At 45.6% G+C, this 19,428-nt stretch overlaps 1 protein-coding gene across 1 annotated transcript in view; it reads right to left on the reverse strand.

Annotated features, from left to right (window-relative positions):
• The window catches only part of LOC6542839 (mucin-5AC), a 29,274-nt gene extending 16,655 nt beyond the window's left edge, over positions 1-12,619 (reverse strand). Inside the window, exon 1 of the mRNA XM_026978902.1 lies at positions 12,080-12,619. The gene's annotated coding sequence lies outside the window, so the exon portion shown is untranslated. The remainder of the gene's footprint in view (positions 1-12,079) is intronic.
• Between the last annotated feature and the right edge of the window lie 6,809 nt (positions 12,620-19,428).

Consider the following 19,428-nt stretch of genomic DNA (forward strand, 5'->3'; position numbering starts at 1 on the left):
TAACAGCTCCTCGACCTCCGTGCTCCCAGCAGCACTCGATTTAGATTAGCCAGTCATGCAGAGATTTGGAAATAGAGAAGGCGACCTTAAAGTATCCTTGCGGACCTCCAAGGCGGCGCCTTTCATCGGACCGCTTTGCTCCAAAGCACATAATTTAGTGCCTGCAGTTGAGGTTCAGTTTCGCCAAAGCAGCTTTACCTATTTTGCATAATTTGCCTTGTTCCCCGCCGCTGCTCCTCCGCCACAATGACAGCGTCAACAGCAGCAGGAGCCGCAGGAGCCGCAGGAATATATGCAGCCGCACCTCCCACCGACTGTGGTGCACTTGGCCGCCCCACCCGCGCTCCCTTTGCGAGTATACTCGCACATTAGCCGGCTGCTTAACATTTTATGCTGCCCGGAGTAGCAGGTGCTCCGCCCTGACCGGGCTCGTCAAGTCGGGCGTGTTTACTCTGCTTGAGATGCGAGTCGGCTGACTGCTGTTGACGCAGTTAAACGCCGGCCCACTTGCTATGCGAATTTATTGCGCCGGCGACAGGAAGTTGCCGAAACTGGCGTTCTGACCGCACAGGGCTTAAATATTTCCGCCCGAAATCCCCGGCTAACTCAATTAGGGCCCTATCGCAGCCGCTCCTGCCAGGGCGTCTATATCTTTGCGGGCTCAGGTGTGTGCCGGCTTATGAACTTTGCTGCGGAGGGTGCAGCCCGGTGCAGTCACATGGACGCACTGCATGTTAGGCAAACACGCAACGCATTTTCGCACTCACGCAAATTACCAAATAAGCGACGTGCGAATTTGCGTATGTGTGCTCGTCCCTGCGTATGCGTATGTGTGTGGGTGTGGGCGTGGCGTTGGTGTGGGCGAGGAAAGCTGCCCGCCAGGAGCGTTCAAAGTTTACCTTTGGTTTTTCGTGCAAATTTGATTTGGGTGCCGCTGCCTGTGCCCAGGAACTTTAACTTCCATTTCGGGCACCAGCGCTCGTGATTTTCGGGCCTTTGCGCTGCGATGCTGCATTAGGGCGCTCCAACATGTGGCAATCGGAGCGCAATCAATGCTCCCACTGCGGGAATTGCCTCATTAATCATACAATGGCAGATTATTGGAAATATAGTGTACCATTAATCCGGCATACTTTCCGATGTCTCGAGAGGCATCGAAGTCGAGGGAAAAGAAAAGCTGGAGAGCTTGGAGCACCCTGATGTGCATGTGGTTGCGTTGGTGGGCAGGTACATAGTTAATTTGCACAACAATGCGCCGCTCTGGGGATTGCTGCGTGTAGCTGCGCATCTTTGCCATTAAGTGGTGCGAAGAGGTGGTGTGGGACCGCTAACAGCTACTAAAAACTCAATTACCAGCCCCTTGCCAACCGCCAACCGTCGACCGTCGACCGTCAACCGTCAACCGCCAACCAGCTTGCACCACGCATCTATTTGGGGCACGGAGTTACAGCGCAGCAGACTGCGGAGCAGTCTAAGAAGGTTAGTCTTTGAGTCGGACTGGCAGAAATTCTAATTAAATGCTGCTCAGTGGCAGCTGATTAGGAATTTTGAATATTCTCCACCTTGTGCCGAATTTGGGGCAGCGTCAACAAGCAGCTGCAGCTGCTCCACAGGAAGGTATCCGAAAGATACTTGTTCCCAATGCTAGTGCACAGCTTCAAGGGGCCACGCCAATTTATGTCGGATAGACAAACTTTCGCCGGAGATATACGCGCCGGCGGCCGAACTGCAATTTCATTTCGCATTCATATGCGAAAGTTTGGCGCATGCTTTCAGCTCGCTTTCAAACAAAGGCGGTTTAAAGCGCCATTAAAACTCGCTCACATCCATGAGCTGGCAGGAGCTGAGCAGGAGCTGAGTCCGACCAGGCCATCCGAAAGGCTGGTCCGAAAGTGGAGGAAAGCGTGGAGCGGAGGGCCGCATTTTGGCAACATTTTGTGTGCGCACATTAATTTATGCAAATAGTTGGCAAATATTAATGGCGGCCAGCAGCTGCTAAGGTTACTACGGCAAGGCGGCAGAGTGAGCATTTAGTGAGCGGCCGGCGGGGGCGTGCGAATTAAACATTTATGCCTTTAAAAACTTGGACAATTTCCGTTACATTATGGGGCATAAAGACCAATAAGCCGCACACACCAACACCAGCGCACTGAAACTAGGGGCAATCGACATGGCAGCGCCCGAAAGCGTGCTGCACAATCGAAAAATATGTAAGCAAAATGGCGCACAAGAAATAAACTTATGGCGCACTTCCGCAGCAGTCAAACATTTTATTTCATTTTATATTCCCATCTCATCGCCCTTCCTTTTCCGCCCTCGTGTGTGTGTGTGTGTGTGTGTGTGCGTCTGTCTGTGTGGGTGTTTGTTTGCCTGTGTGCTTACCATCAAAAATGGTCAAAGAGCAGTTCGAGAATTAAAATGAAACAAAACGGAAATGCTACAGAAATCAACCAACTGGCATAAACTTTGCGACCGCTTTCCACCCACAGTTCCACTCACTTTCAGCTTTTGTTATTTCTGGCCGGCTGGCCTCGACCAAAACCAAATCAAGTAAAAAATGCTTGTTCTGCCGTAGTTGGCTGTGCAAAATGGTCATTTCCCGTGCCCAATAAAAGGGCCACGGGCTCTGGTTCTGGTTCTGGTTCTGGAATGGTTCAGGTTCTGGTTCGGGTTCGCAGAGTGGAAGCCCAGCTCTAATAGCTTCATTAGCTGGGTTGCGCGGTAAATACTCGCAGCAGCGTTCCTAACCAGTTCCGGGCGGCTTTTGTTCTTTGTTAAACCAACATATTGTCCATCAATGCGCTCAATATTTTCAATCGGCGGCGGGAACCTTTCGTCGGAAGGGCTCACCGCAAAATCCGGGAGTCCGTCGAATTGTTGAATTAGTTGTGCCGAAAAGTACAACAAAATGCAGCGGAGCGGCGGAAACTATTTACTATTTGCTTTTATTACTCCCGCTGAACTTTTGGCAATTCGATAAAATGATAAAATGCAATTTGGGCTGATAAAAAGCGGGAAATATTCCATCGGGCAGAAAGACTTCTAGATGGAGTACTACCTCTGACCCCGATAAAGTAAGTTTTAAATGCTTGAATTGCGGTCCAACTTAATATCACTTAAGTATTTTCTTATTTGGCCTCATCTGCCATTTTTCAGCCTCTCTGTTCTTCCAGACGAACGAAAGAGCATTTCGGCCACCTCCGGTCCGATATTGTATTTAAAAAGCCCTGCGAATTCCGGCGGCTCAATCGAATGGCGGCCATCGACTGGCGGTATTTATAACCAACAGGCACTGGCTCGTACAACAAAAGTGCAGGGCGGTCCGTGGAAATGGCCGGAATATGCAGAGCTACGGCGGCCCAAATTCTGTTTATTTTGGCTGTCGCACATCAAAGTATCTGAAAAATGACATGTGCTCGTCGACCCCCGCCCTGCACGTCGGCCTTAGCGGCTTAAAAGCTCAATGAGCGAAATTGTTTGATTTTCCCCAACGTTTCATTTGGCAGCTCGCCCCTGATTGTTGTTACTGCTGTATGCTGTATCGATGCTATTTGTTTGGACGGGTGCTGGTGTGCAGCACTTCGTCTATTTGCATTTGCATTTGATGTGAGTGTAAGCTGGCAGCCCGCTGTTTGTCGCTGGCATTCGAAATAATTTGGTTGGCCATGTTGATGTCGTTGCTTTTTAATAAAATGCCCAGCTTTTGGCAACTAAAACTGGCAATAAACTGCCTTTCCGAATGCCAAACCTGCATATCAGCACTTTATGTTCCATATTTCAATTGCAGCTGATTGAAACACTGCTCAAAAATCGGAATGGTAAAAACACGTATTATTTGAATGAAAAACGCAAAATGCATTTGCGACCTTATCTTATGTCAATCTTAACGATTGAAATGCTCAACGTCACTATAATTCATTATTAAATGTAATATATTTTTGAATTTGGAGTAGCAAATCAGAATAGTAGTACTACTTTTTTCAGTGTACTGAAAATAAGCTTATTAAAATACCCTTATAGGAGCGTGTGCATTTTCCATCCGCTGTTTCCCAGTTTATGCGAGCCTTTGTGTGTACTAATGGCATAATAGTAATACTAGTACTGGAGTAAGTCGATATACTAAACTCGATGAAGAGCCTGAAATTTGAATGATTTATTCATGGGCCTATGATGAAAATAACACAAAATACCACAAACTGAAAATTAGAGTTCATTTTCCTGGGCATCCGTATGCCCAATACCATTTTAGTATGAATAGGCTTACTTTTTATACCCGATACTCATAGAATAAATTGGTATACTAGATTCGTTGAAAAGTATGTAACAGGCAGAAGGAAGCATTTCCGACCATATAAAGTATATATACTTGAGTATATATACTCATGATCGGTGTCAATATCTGAGTCGAACTGGCCTTGTCCGTCTGTCCGTCCGTATGAACGTCTCGACCTCAGGAACTATAAAAGCTAGAAAGCTGAAATTAAGCATACAGTTTTTTAGGGATATAGACGAAGCGCAAGTTTGTTTCCAAATGCCACGACCACTCTAACGTCCACAAACGTTTGAAATCTTTTTTGTCATTTTATTATTTTTTTTTTTTACCAATTTCTACCGATATTCCAAAAAAGTTGGAAATTTCTTGTTCACCCTTTAACTAGTAACGCGTAATTTAATTTAAAATTATAAAAGTAAATGTTTCAAGAGCTTTCGAAATGCTGATATTAATAAAGCGATCTTTACAAGCATGCTTTGAAAGCACTGCCAAACAATTTATTTGTGTAACTTTAATTCTTTTATTCATGATGATACTTTAATTGAATGTTTAAGAATGTACAAATTCTCTCATGATGCAACTGATGGACGTTCTTTAACTAACTTTTAATAAAAAAAACATGAGATGGTAAATACTTTACATTATCCCTCCCTCATGAGCGCCCCAACAAACAAACAAACAAATCCCAGAAACGAACCAAATCTACAAGATCTTGATATCGGCTTTAAGGTTACTAGCCTGCTAATTTCGGCATCAACGAAGTCTACATACATAAGAATTTATCAAAACTATCAAACTATCAAAACCACCTGAAAAACTATTTATATTTAATAGCCCGAATATTTCCAAGGAACTTAGGTCGAGTAAGTAAGTTTGGATTCCAAATTCCGATGTTTACCGTTTCGCCCTGCAATTTTTAATTGGTCTTTAATTTTTAATTGCTCACTTTCCCAAACATAAAAGCGAGTCCGAAAAAGTCCGAAAAGTATTGTCGGAGGTGACTGCAAGCCGTTGACAATAATCAATGAAAACCAGACAAAAGTAATGCCATCCACTATAAAGGTGACTTATTTTTAAATGGCTTAGTTTCTATCGCTTGCAAGAAACGCTGATGGCCTTCGCTAAATGCCTTCGTATAAGACTAAGGTTTGAGCTACACACAGAAATGGCAATTTACCAGCACATCTAGCTAAAAGTATCTAGCATCTAAGCATCTAGAGTTAAGTATGGCATTATAAACTCCAGAAGAGTAAACTCAACAGGGAAAACAGCGCGCTACAAAACGAGTAGACATAAAGTGCTGCCAAAAATTGATTCACGCCAAAATCGAGAGAAGGGCTGACGAGTTTGCCCGCTCTCCCTTTCGCTATATGGAGGCCAAAACGCTGGACACGCTCGTACAACAGAACTTGCCATTGGCCAAGAGAGTCCCAAAAGAACCACCGAGAATAAGGCATAACGACAACCGCAGCAACCGAACCAAGACGTGCTGAACAGTGGGAATGTGGGTCACCTGAATGCGTAGCTTTCAGTTTTTATAACGTTACCGAAATTCATCTGCGATCGCCGATCTGCTCTCCGAGTATCTGAATCTGTATATGTATCTGCTTCTGCTTCTGCTGAGAATCTCTCTCTGCATCCGCGTCTTCCTTCCTTTTTCGTGCGCAGATGTGGCACATATGGGTTGTTCTCGAAGATTTGTGGACTTGGCTTCTTGGGATACAGGTGTGATACAGGTGGGACACAGCTGGACCGGACGCACTTGCGGCGTTCCCTGTTGCTAATTGCGGCACTTAGAGCCTCGAGTGCACACTCTCTCGAGGCGCGTTAGATATACATACAATGTACTCAATGTACAGCACACTACAAACAAGGGCCTGCGATAAAGCCTCTTGAAGATGGAGGAGCCCATCCAATCGAGCCGCCTGATGAATGGGGCAGCAAACAAAGCGCCTCGAAAAGACAACCGACCACAAAATACCAATACCCTATTGAGGCGTTCGATACGCTTTTTATTGTGGCCATTGTGAGTTGCTATTCTACAGCGGCAAAAATGAAAGTTGTCGGGCTGGAAAAAAGATCTCATCGCGGGGTTTCGGCGTGGAAAGGGGCGGCAATTGCGTACTATGGTCACGCACCAAGACACCAAGACGGTAGCAGCCTAGCCGCACATGTAGACACACTTTTGGGATCTGGAGATCTGCGCCGGGCGCAGACTCATCGCTCAGGTGAAAAGAAGTTAGTGCCAAAAATTGCAATATCACGTTCGGTAGCGCAGGCGTTTGGCGAAGTAAAAGCAAACCGTCATTCGCTGCTGTGTGCCGTTAATGAAGGCGGTTGTGGACAACCCACTGACACTTTGACCGATTTTTAGCATACTAAATATAGTAATTTTGTCATTATGGTGCACGATTATGCGCCTCTCGCCCGCCTCCGTCCGAGCTGACCGCTTCTCTCGCCGATTAGATGCGATTTGTGCTCGATTCGAGCTGCATTCCTGGCGCTTCCGAGCTAGAGATGCAAACCCATAAATCCCGCAGCGGCTGTAAGAATCTATCTATCTATTGCATGTGCGAAATCGCGATCTGCTCGGATGTGTTGATTGAGACAAAACCCAATCAGTGGGAAACTGTTGACCCATTTTCGCCTCGCTGCTCTCTTTTCTCTCCATTTCTTTTGTGAAGACTGGAACGAATTCTATGTACCGACGAGGGGCAGAGAGTGGCGGGAAAAACTGGTTCTTGTGCTAAGTATATGCTAATGGCACTAACTTTTCGGTTCTCGCTTTTCGGTTCTCGGTCTCTGGTCTCTGGTCTCTGGTTTCTGGTATCTGGTATCTCGGTCAGAGTTATTAACTAAGCCGACGCATCATTGGCTTTGTGAGCTTGGCCCGGGCCTATCTACAGCTGCACTCGGCCCCTGATGACTGATCTAATGTGTCCAAATTGAGGGGCGTCTCAGTAGCCGAGACCCAATTTCGTGCTTATCAGGCGTGGAGCCTCCAGCCGAATCCGAATGCCAGTGGCAACACGCACGTTGCTCAAGCATGTAATTGGGATGACGACCTTCGAGCCCCTGTTTCTTGGGATACCACAAATAGAGCATTAATTGAAGTTGCGCGGCTGAGTACCCGAGTGCACAGAATGCATCACTGGGCGCCGACTTAATACACCGAGACCAAAAGTTGGGGGCCCAAAGCTGGGTGAACTGGGTGGAGTGGGCCACGCTGGCCGGGGTATTACAAGAGTTTTACATTTTCGTATGCCACTTTGGAGTTTTTGCCCCCTAGAGCTGCCCGCGGTCCCTGCCCCTCGCATCGCAGTGCTGGCTTCCATTCAGCGGAGCATACTTTCCAGCGCTCGCACACTTTGCGGCTCTCATGAATTTTTCCATTCTTCGGGCAAAGTGCAATAAATCATAATTTGCTACTTTTTCTAATGGATTATGGACAGTGGCGGCAACAGAGCCGCAGCACCATACTGTTAGAATCCACTTGGGGAGCTCTTAAGTGCTGATTGACCAGCTCATGACTGCGGCGATGAGGACGGGGTCGAGTGGCAGTCCAAATGATCGCTCAAAGGGTCAGGAAATTAATCATACCGGATGAGCTGAGTGCTATCTCGGATGCGCATCGTTGCAAATAAAACTCTTAATTAGTGCTTTAAAGTCGGATGCACAGGAATGCATAATAATTTCACAATTATTAATTGTGTTTTCCATTATTTTTATAATTGTGATCGTTTTTGTCCACATAGAGCGCAGATTCCCTGGCAGACGCAATTCAATTTATATTTTGTGAAAGTGATTGCATAAGCCCGACAAAGAAATGGCAAAAACGTTGAACGAATTTACCACGCGTGATGCATATTGCTATTATTAATATGTTATTGTAAAGCAATGGACAAACGACCCATGGAAAAGAAAAAATATGCTTTACTTTTTCCCTAGTGTAATCCAACATAAATTGAGCCATTCAGACCATCAATTGTGCGTTTGATGTTCGATGGGCATTGATGATGATGTGTTGAGGCGATGAAATGCGGCTTGTGGCAGCAAGTTTGTGCCCAGTGCGTCGGCTGAATAAGCCGCTTAATTAGATATAATAGCTCTGTTAACAAAGGCGACTGCCACCGAAGGTCGCCGCAGCGCACCGCCGTGTCTGTCAAAGATTTCAAAATCCGGACCCCAATCCGTCTTCCGCTGGCAGATCTGTCCTCCTGTCCGACTGTCCGACTGTCCTCCTGTCGGACATCGCCAAAGGTCAAGTCCCATAAAGAATTTATGCAGCTGAAGAGCTCATATTCCCAGGAAGAGGATGGAGCCCAGCAAGCTGAAATTCCCCAGTGAACTATTACCCCCAGCCAACTATGACAGCCGACTGCCAAATGTGTCAAAAGTTCAAAGTCATCCGGTTGCTTCGGTGCCTAAAAAGGGTTCAGCTGTCCTACAACGGAGACCGGCATAATATTAACACAGATGCGCATGAATTATTCGAGACTCTGGCTGCACGGCTACGCAAATAAAATTATTATTGGATGGCAAACAAAGGCGGCCCCGAATCCATTTCCCATTCTGAGCCGTCTGCCTAGAAGGAGAATTTGGCAGCGCACGCGATGGGGCTGCTGTTTTCGACCACTTCAATATAAATTGAATTAAAAATTCCTCGCCGGCTACTGGAGCGCTGGCATGGCGATGCGAAGAGGCATATTAATATGTTTTCCTTGGCAAAGTAAAATAATTCACTCCCATGATTTCACAACTTTGACTGGCTCACTTCAAGTTCCCATGACGTGTACCAGAAAGCACTGAGTGTGTGCGTTAGGGCCACGATGACGCTGATGCCACTCGCTGTTGGCAGTTAGCAGTTGGCAGTTTGCAGTTCTCTACTCTGAACCCGGCTGAAATGCACAGCACCGCCGTCAAAAACTTTCAAATGCTTCAAATTAACCTGTGCGCCTGGGCCAAAATACTTGCGGCCGACGGCAGCGAGCCGACTTTCATTGGGTGGACTTGTTTCGGATCGGCCTCGTTTCCAGATTCACTTGGAGGGAAACTGTTCTGCAGGCGGCTTTAAGGGAGCACAGTATTGGCAACCTCAACTGCATTACCCAGTTGAATGCAATTTTCAAGTGCTCTGCTTCACAGCTAATCACAGTTGATATGAAACAATAGCAATGAAGATACGGGAATATTGAAATTAGTTACTAGGACACGACCAAGTATCTTAACCTTCTCACTCGCAATACAGAGAAATAAAAAAGCTAGATATCTTGCAGTTCCATGGTACATCCTTGGTTCGTCGAACTATTGAAGGCGCACTCCCGATAAAACCAATCTGCAGCATCTCGCACTGAATCTGAATCTGAATCTGCGAACGAGAGTCATACTTAAACTTTAAACTGGCGTGGCAGGCAAATGGAGCTTTTGCCGTTCGACTTCGATGGCGGCAACAATTTTCTCTTTCTTAATTAAAAGCAATCTTATTTATTAGTTCAGCACACACAAACGCCCGGAAGAAGGAAGGAGGTACGGATAAAGACACTGGCTGCAGATACAGATGTAGAGTCTAAGCCAAACCCATTTAGATGGCTATGTGCTGGCTCTATAATTGGCGAAAATTATTTAATTATTATTAAGTGCTGTTTCCTCCCAGCAGCGCCAGGACAGCCCAGTCCGCTCGGGAGGCAAGTTCTCCGCACAACTTTAGTTGGCACTCAACTCGACAGCGAATGGCCTGGGATGGGCAGGGCAGGGCAGGGCAGGGAAGGATTGACTTTGCTCCAAAGTTTTGTTTTTACTGCATCCATTTGTTTATCGTCGCTTACGAAACTTCTGCAGCCATGGCTATCAATTTCAGTTGCGATTTCTTCGGGACGCGCTCTGCTGGCGCTGCAGTCCCACTGCCATAATTAGACAGAAATCTAATTTGGTAATCGCACATATGCACATACTCGATGCCGAGCCGAGCCGAGCTGCACATCGAACAACAATAATGGGCGGCCGCCTCACACTCAATTGGGATTTGGGTTTCGGCTTCCCCATCCGTCGAGTTGCATGTAATTAGTTTGCGGCGCGCATTGTTGTTGACAGATGAGGCTGCCGCCATCGCAGCTGCATTGCTCCGTTTGTTAACTTGATTAATTAAAATGCAGCAGCTCTTAATGGCGATGGCGTGCTCATTTGCCATGAGTTTGCTCTGTGCCGCTTTATCAGCTGCTTATGCAACGGCAGCGCTCCCAGGCTGGGCTCCTATCCAAATCTTCAAAATATTAAATCGCAATGGTGCTGCAGTTCTGCTCCCATAAGAGGCATAAGAGGCAGCCAGCCTACTGGCCACCTCCCTAATTGGGCCAGGTCCAAACGCAAGTGGGCTGGAAAGCAGCGGGCAGCGGGCAGCGGGCAGCTGGAATCGTACCATCTATAATTTCAGACTCAGTCACAGAAGCATCATCAGCAGCAGCCGAGCCGTTGTTGCAACGCAGTCTCTTGGCTGCCAGGCCAAGTAAGAAAACTAAGCCAGAATCGAGGAAAGCAAAGCCAAAGCCAAAGCCAACGCCAAAGCAAAAGGCTGAGACTTGGTCTGAGCTGTGGAGTCACGCCGCTTTATTTACTTAACCGCAACAGTAACAGAAACCGCAATAAGAACAACGGCAACTGCAGATGCAACTGCTGCAACTGCACTAATCTCAGCCAGCCAGTGGTACCAGTACCACTACTGGCACCACTAGTACCACTACCACTACCACTACCAGTGCCGCCCAGCGGCTGAGCGGATAAAATTCTGGGTAGAAAGTAACTCAAACTGTTCTGCGCTTCGCTCGGTGGCGGCTGTCAGCTTAAGTCTTTACTAACCAGGCTCATGCCCAACGGACAGCTGCTGGACGGGGATCGGGAACCTGGTCTGGGGATGGGCATGGGCATGGGTATGGGCATGGGCATGGGTATGGGTATGGGCATGGGTATGGAGTGGGATGGGAACCTGCTAATGCTTGCATAAATATTATAGAGATTGCGGCATTGTTCGCCCTGCTCTGCTGGCTCTCAACTGTTGCTGATGTTGCTGATGTTGCTGCTGCATGTGGCAGCCATAATGCAATCGCAGGCCAACGTCAAGTAAGTTTGTGTTTGTTTTAGGTTTGGCATGCCGAGTTTTTAGTAGTTCATTAAAATCACATCGCCCCGCCCGTTCGTCTTCCCAGCTGCGGCTGAATTTCTGGGTACTGGAGCCGGGGAAAGAGTTCTCGCCTCTGGCCAAGTACATTGCCTCATGTAAACTTGACCAAATGTAGCTGAGGCATTTCAACTTGTTTCCGTTTGCACGTGTGTGGCTTTCAATCCGCTGTGTGCGTGTGTACGTGAATCTCTGCACTTGTTAGTGTTGCTGCTACCGCTGCCGTTGACTGGTTACCCCTGCCATCCCCCCTCCCGATACCCAGTGCTACTCCTTAATTAAAGACACGTTTTAATTTCACTCTTTCCGGGGCACCGCTCTCCAGCCCACAAGTGGTCGCTCAGATGCGATCCGATCCGATCGGATCCATTTAGCCAACTACGATGCCCAATGGCATAAATAATAATACGCCGGATAACACTCACACACACACCGACACTGGCGGTGGCATAAACAATTTAAAACTTGTAAATATTTTCGTGGTAATCCGCTTTGTCGCCACTTGGCTGTGGATGCGGACGCAGGAGCGGGAGCTGGGACAGGAGCCTGGAACTCCACCCACTCCAGGGCCTGCTGTCGCCATAGTTGTTTCGACAGTTTAAGCAAAGTTAATCCCGGCTGAATGCAAGGCTTACCTGTTGACGCCACTGCTACGTGTTAGAGGGACACTCGCGGAACCAAAAACCAACAAATCCATAAACAATACGACAAGGACAGCCGACAGGAATTACGCGCGCACCGAGTATGAATATGAATACGAATACGAATACGGATGTGAGTATGAATATGGGCAGGGACCTGATTCAACCGTGCAACACGACGTGTCTGTGGGTTACGCGTTCAGCGCAATTTAATTCAACTGTGATGCGTTCTTTGTGTTTTGTTTTAATTCTTTCAATAACTGGCGATTTAATTAAAATCGTGCCACATCCGAGTCACGGCCCATTGCACGCACAACTTTTGCACCGAATGACTGCACGAGTTCGCTTTATTCTGGGATTATATCCTTCAGTTTGTTTGTTGTTCTGTTTGCGGTGGATTGGCTGATGTCTTTTTCGGGTTGCTTGGGTTGCTTCTCGGCACTCGATCTTCTGTCGCAACGCACCAGACGCTATAAGCGCTCGCAGTGAACTGAACGTTGGGCTGGCGCTTCCAAAAGACTTTTAAACATGTTGCCAAGAAAGTCCAAGAAGTTGGCCCGAAAGAAAAGTAGACGCTTCAAGCCAAAGAGCCACACACTCACACACACTCGCACACACTCACACACACGGCCCCAAATGGTCAAGATGACAAGGCAGAGAGGAGAGAGCGCCAAAAGAGAGATCGCGAGCTGGTTTGCTTTGCCGGTTGCGCATGCGCCGAGCTTCTCGCTCTTAGCCAAGAGCACTGGGCCACGAACTGCGGCAGATGAGTGTCGTGAGCTGCGTTGAAGTCGAACACGCCGAACACGGCGAATAAGTGATGGCCAGGGGTCAACTGGCCCTCGATGAAGCGCTACTAAGCCATTAGGTAATGGCGCCGCAGAATCCATGGAGCCCACAAATTAATTAGGATTACAAAGGCCAGAAAGCTTGTGCAACGGCTGCCATGCAAACGGCAGCGACCTTTGACATCCAGCCACCAGGTTGTGTCCCTCGCAGGCGTCTTAAATATCAACAGCATTATCGGACTTCGAGCAATGCGCTCGACCACATAGCTGGCCAATTGCGAAACGAAAGCACACTCAGTGGCAGCACCATAATTGGGCCTGGGAGAAATCTAGAACCCAGCAACATTGCAATCTAAGCAGCCGGCAACTGGCAACTGGCAACTGGCAACTGGCGTCTGCGGAGCACTTTCTTTGCCGTTTTCAATTTAATGCATCGTTACAGAAAGAACGACCCACTGGCTCCTCAAAATGCACACACATTCGATGGCTCCACAACTGTGTCCTGCTCATCCTGGTGGCTGCTGTCATTGTTGTCGTTGTTACCCCATTCGTGCTGCGACGACAATCAAGCCCATATGGCGGGGAGTCCAGCCCGCATCCTGCTGAAATAGATATAGATATACTCGTAGATGGAGGTCGAGATACAGATGGGGATACAGATACCGGCTACAGTTAGCAGTTAGCAGTTACAGTTACCGATGCATGCTCGTAGGAACGGGATGGATGAAGGGAATGGATGGCTTTGCTAAATTACAAGCAACTTAAGCGCATCTGCGGTAAATTCAATTAAACAATTTACCGATTGTGTTGATTTTATTTTGCCAGTGAAAATAAGCAACATTCAGTAGGTTGCTGCTGCTGGTGTTGCTCTTGCTGTTCGGATGTGCAACATCTGGCTAAATGAAGTGTGAGTATGAGCGTCTGGCTGTGTGGATACAACAATTTGGAGAGCGTCGAAGCTTCGGCTTCTGCTGCTCTGGCATTTACCGAAAACATCAAGTGTTATGCAAATATTTGCGTATCATCGTTTTTTTTTTTTTGTTGTGGTTCACTCCAGCTCCGGATCTAACCATTTGATTTATCGCTGTAGTCTTAGTCCACAGTGAAATTTCGACATCATTTCGCATAGAAATTACTCATTATCCATGTCTCTGACCGGTCACTTTCATATACTTTCAATTTCCTCGCTCTACCCATTTATCAACTACGTACAATTTGTTAGCAAGCCCAACTAACGTGGTACTCAGCCGAATCTAAAACTAATGCTCCGCTACACTTGCAAGTTCACTAATTACCCCAGTGACACTACGAAAATCTCAGAAGCAGAAACCAGTTGCTCCGTCCCCTGGTTTAGATTGTATGCAGTTTGGGTGTCTAACCTACGTCCTTGCGGCATTCAGACGTTACGAAATACGACGTTTTGAAGCAATATGTTTGAAAAATATGACTTAATCGAACACCAAATGCTCTGCAACCCAAGAGCTTGCCATTCGTATATGCTATGTGTGCTAGTTCCTATTTCGCTCCTAATGAAGGACTGCAATTTGTACTTCGTATTATAATATAAGGATTCCTTCCCTATTATAATGAATATAATAAAACTAGGCATTACATTTATCAAGCTTCATGCTTGTGTCTCAATTAGTATATGTTCCCATTGACTTAGGGCATTTTAGAAAAACCATGCCGTTTGGCAATACTCAATTAATTTATCATTTATCAATTGGTGGCGAAAACAGAACCGCCGGCACTCGAATTCAAATATCGCGTTGTCTGAGTGTCGGCAATCGTTGGCCATCGATGACAGCAACGCCGCAAAAGCGGTTGTTGCTGTTGTGCCCCCGATGGCGTGCCCCTTGTCGCCGCTGCCTCTGTTGCTGCCTCTGCTCCGCGTCTCGTGTGACATGCTGTCCTGGAGGAGGGTTCAGCTCTCTTGCACCCGTTCACCCAAGGCTCACTTGAAAAAATGTTTTAGCTAGTAGGTAATAGAAGGACAGCTTGCACTTTGCCAGCCATTTTTATGGGATTTGGGGGTCTTTTAATGCCAGCTTCATCACAATAGTCGGCTGATCCTGAGTCGAATTACCAAACACAATATGCATCTTCAGTATTATTATTCCATACATTTTCAGCAAGTTCCCATGACAGCTATATGACTCTGAATTTCGAACATTTAAATTGGAATAATGCATTTTTTATGGTATTTTGACAACGACTCCCATAGGAATCATATATAAAATAGAATAAAATAATTATAATTGTAATAAGAACTGTTGGTGATGTTTATTGCATGAAGCATTACAACTAAAAGACTATTTTCTTAGCTTGATTTAGAAAATATCTATCGGTGTATTGACTAAAATTACAAGTTAATTGAAATTAGAAATAAGTCAAAGTTTTACAAATTGTCCATTGCTTTTGAAGCTTACATTTCTTACGATCCTAAAGGCATATTTGCTTAAACATTCAACTTTCCCTAACATCAACATTCATTTCTCGCAGTGTTCCGCCGTTAGGATGGCTTTACCTATCCACGCTTTGGTTGGGCTCGTGAATTTTGACATTTTCAATTGTCGGTCGCTCTTCGCAGCCTTTTACTGGCGCGACCTCTCAACCGAACTGCTGCTGCCGTAGCTGTTGATTTTCAGTTAATTTTTCATTTTGACATTTCCATTTGTCAATAATAACATGTTGACCAGACCGTTGCCCTCGCCTCGGTGGCTGCAACAGTCGGACGGCCGATTGGTAATTGGATTTCCAGCCAAAGAGGCGTCAAGTGGAATTGCTGTTCATTTAGAATGCATTATTGATCTGGTCTGATCCGTTTGACCGGCACTTTGGGTTTCGGCACCGCACCCAAGTACGAGAGCCTCGAGTGACGAATCACCTACGCATCTTTGGCTGCTCCGTTAGGTCTGGCCCTCACAAAGCTCAAACGCTGACACAGCACACAGCACACAGCATTGGGTACCCAAAGCGGCAAGTTCTGTGGCAAGTGGGAGATGCTGGGTCATCGCATAGGTGGCAAGCCGAGCTAATGAGATGCAAGACACGAAGCGGCCACCAAGCCCACTGGCAATCAGTCGCGGCACTCACATAAATCCGCTTACGTTAAATGATGGTTAAACAGCAACAGGCAACAGGCCACATCGACTGCCAACTCCAACTGCGGCGTTCAATGGATTTAATTTCCTGCAAGAATACGCGTTGAAGTAGAAGTGAAATGCACTCGAAGCGACCATGCTACATCGATCCCCTTGGCGACACACAACCGCGGCTCAATCCATTCCAGTTGCAGACAAATGGAGATGCTGACAGCAAGAGTCTGGATAGACAGCGCAAGTGGAGTGAAGTGCTCGCCGATAATCGGGTACCAATCTCCGCCTGAGGCAATCGTTATAGCTGCTCCTCTGTCTATTCCTCCAACGACAGATGATGCTTGAGATGCCACTGCCGCTGCTGCTGCTGCTGCACATGCGCCCATCTTTGGCCTACCGAGGTGCATCTAGAACGCAGATACAATCAGCTCAGTTGCACGCTTATATTGGTTTACATCAGTATCACACAATTGCCATTCGGATGTGCACTGGTAAGGCGACTCTTTAATTACAAAGATACCTATTGATTGGACGTAAAGAAAGCTTTTTACTGCGATTTGAATGAACACATGTCGGGGGGAATCCGACCTACGGACAATTCTAGGATTTTATAAACACATCAAAGAGAACCTCATACGAGCGACAACGAATGCACGAATGACGCTACTTTTACTCAAACTAGTCGAGTTCAGATACTGTTACTGAGATGGTGTTAAGCGAACTAGAAATTTTAATATTTCTCTGGCCAAGGAAATTGGGTGAAAAAATTAGGGAATTCAACGAGAATATTACAACACTTTTGGGCGTGTCAGATTTATGTGGGCGTGAGGGAATTACAAAAAGTATAACGAAAAAAAAAAAAAAAAATGTTTTCAAAATTGTGGGCATTTTGGGCGGTTTGTTGGCGTGACAACATTTGGCAACAAACTTCTGCTGCGTCTATATCCTTGGTTAATCTCAACTTTCTTTCCTCTTTCACCCAACGAGTAACGGGTATAACAAGTGACCAGTAAGTTTCAGATAGGGTATTTTACGTCACCATAGCTGATGTGAGAACTTGTTTGCGTTGAGATTACACCGTAAAATAAGGTGTTCTTTCTTGATTTCTTGATTCATAATACATTAACAGTTAAGTAAGCAAAGGCCTTCATCGATCCAGCTGAACCTTAATTTCGTTGAGAGCCCCCGGAAAACACGTAACCACCAGCCCCTGCCCCACAGACCGAGACTCAGATGCAGACACCACGCGCGCACGCATTTTACCGTTGTGCTGCGAGAACGGAGCGTTGCGTGTAGGCTGTGGATTCAAAGCACTCTCTGCCCTTGTTTACAGAGAAAAAAATCGACTATCAAACTACTGAACATACGATACCTCGACTTTTGATTACACTTATGCAAACTTGAAGCCACATGTCCTATACGCTGAATTCACAAAAGTTCCAAAGTTCTATATACATTCTCATTCTTATATAAAATGGCATGAGCATACACTCGAATTTGCTCCACGCACTTGCAGCGCCTTCTCTGTGGGTTTGCTTGTTCATGACGAGGTTGAAGTTTTTGAGCCCAAATGGCTACATGTGCAACCACAATCACTGCAGTTGAAAAGACTGGTAAAAGAGGAGATTGTGGCGGAGAGCATACTATAGTTTCGACCAGCTTGAGGTATTCAGAATTTAGAGTTGTACAGCTGAGACGCATTCGTTGTAAACTTAATATGCCTGTTTCTGGGGGCATTAATTGAATATGGATTTCGTTCAAGAGTTCTGCCGCACATGGTAGGGCTTACCAGACAAATATGCATTAATATGGATTAATAGCCAAATCGATGTATCCATACGCCTCCGTCTGTACGCCTACACACCCGTACAAAGTCGGGAATTGTAAATAACTACTATGTTTCCAATGTTACAAATTATATTCTAATGCCAAATTAGAACATAAAATACAGAAAATTAATATGTATTTAACAGTTAGAGCATAGACGAGCAGAATTGTATGATTTCAGCTGCAACGTTACCTTTCTTGATGTTTCTTATAAAAGAGTTAGGTAATAGGCAGGTAATAAATGAGCCGTAATGTTGCGTACAACACCTTGAGAGAATGTATAATGTTAAGTATGGAAATAACTTGTAAAGAACATAAAGTTTCTACTGGTTTTAAATACTTCTGTGAATATGTACGTGAAATGAAATGTTTTTTTAATAATTCTAAAAGTAGGCTGAATTTGGAATCCTGCTTGCTAGCCTTTAATTGCTGGTCAGTTAATAGGGGTTTTAGGCAGCGGATTTACTCCGGTCTTGCTCCCAACTGAGATGGTTGATTTATGGCTTTTAGGCGGGTATTTGTGAAAAAACAGTTTTCGATGGAATTCCAATAATTGTAATAATTGAACCAGAGCTTATAGGGACAGCAGGAGGGGCCTCATTGCTCACTCCAGCGTATATTACAACCAAATAATATGCTCAGCATAATGGTCAACAGCCTCTTGACCAATAAATCAAATTTGGCGTTTGCCTAACTATAAATTAAATGCTATAGGCCCAATAGAAGCCATTGTGCTCTGCAGCAACAACAACTAGGGCCACAGCTGGACGATAAATGCCGGCAACAACTGAAATAATCGCTCGTAAATGCCTAGTGACAATAAAATTGATGATAAACCAAATTCAATACTTGAACATTTCCAGTTTGTCAACAGTGCGAAACAGAATCAACAGCAAAACGAAATAATGCAAAGCGAATTCAGCCTCGTCCGTTCGACTAGGCCTCCAAACACAACGGAGGATGGTGAGGACTGGATAATGCTACTTCAACATAAAATTAAATTAATCTGGCGACTGCACAGTGGCCTAAGCATATTGAAAGTAATCTGTAAAATTACTTTATAGTTCTTCACCGACCTCGTAATATTTTTAAAGCTAATTAGTTGGGTTCCTTTGCGATTTGACTTATTTTAATTACCGAAAAAAATCTTATGAAATCAACAAAAAGTGAGTCATCCAATTAATGCATCCAATTTGACTTAAGCACGACGTTTTAAGTAACAACACTTTTGGGGTCTCTACTTTGAATTCCCAAAGGCAATCAAGTTGTATCTACATCCGTCCGTCCGTTTTTACGCAACCTCCCGGTTTTAGAAATATTTGCACGAGGTCCCTTTCTATTGCACATATTTGAAATGATAGAAAATGTCGTTGCTTATGATCGTAAAATGTTTTAATTCTTTCTTAAAAAAAATGGGGCTTTTAAATATGAATATGAACATGCATTAGCATAGGTTGACAGGCATATACAAATTAAAAAGATACTTGTACATGAACAACAACCCCAGTCCTGTTGCCGAACTAGTGGTCCACTGTGGTCCAGCTTGATTGCCTCTCCAGGGGCCAAAACGAACTGACGGGTTGTCCGCTAGTGACTGCTTGGTTTTATTATTCCCAAGGCAAATACAGCA

The sequence above is a fragment of the Drosophila erecta genome, unplaced genomic scaffold, assembly GCF_003286155.1.
Source record: "Drosophila erecta strain 14021-0224.00,06,07 unplaced genomic scaffold, DereRS2 tig00000055-arrow-pilon, whole genome shotgun sequence".
NCBI classification, from domain to species: Eukaryota; Metazoa; Arthropoda; class Insecta; order Diptera; family Drosophilidae; genus Drosophila; species Drosophila erecta.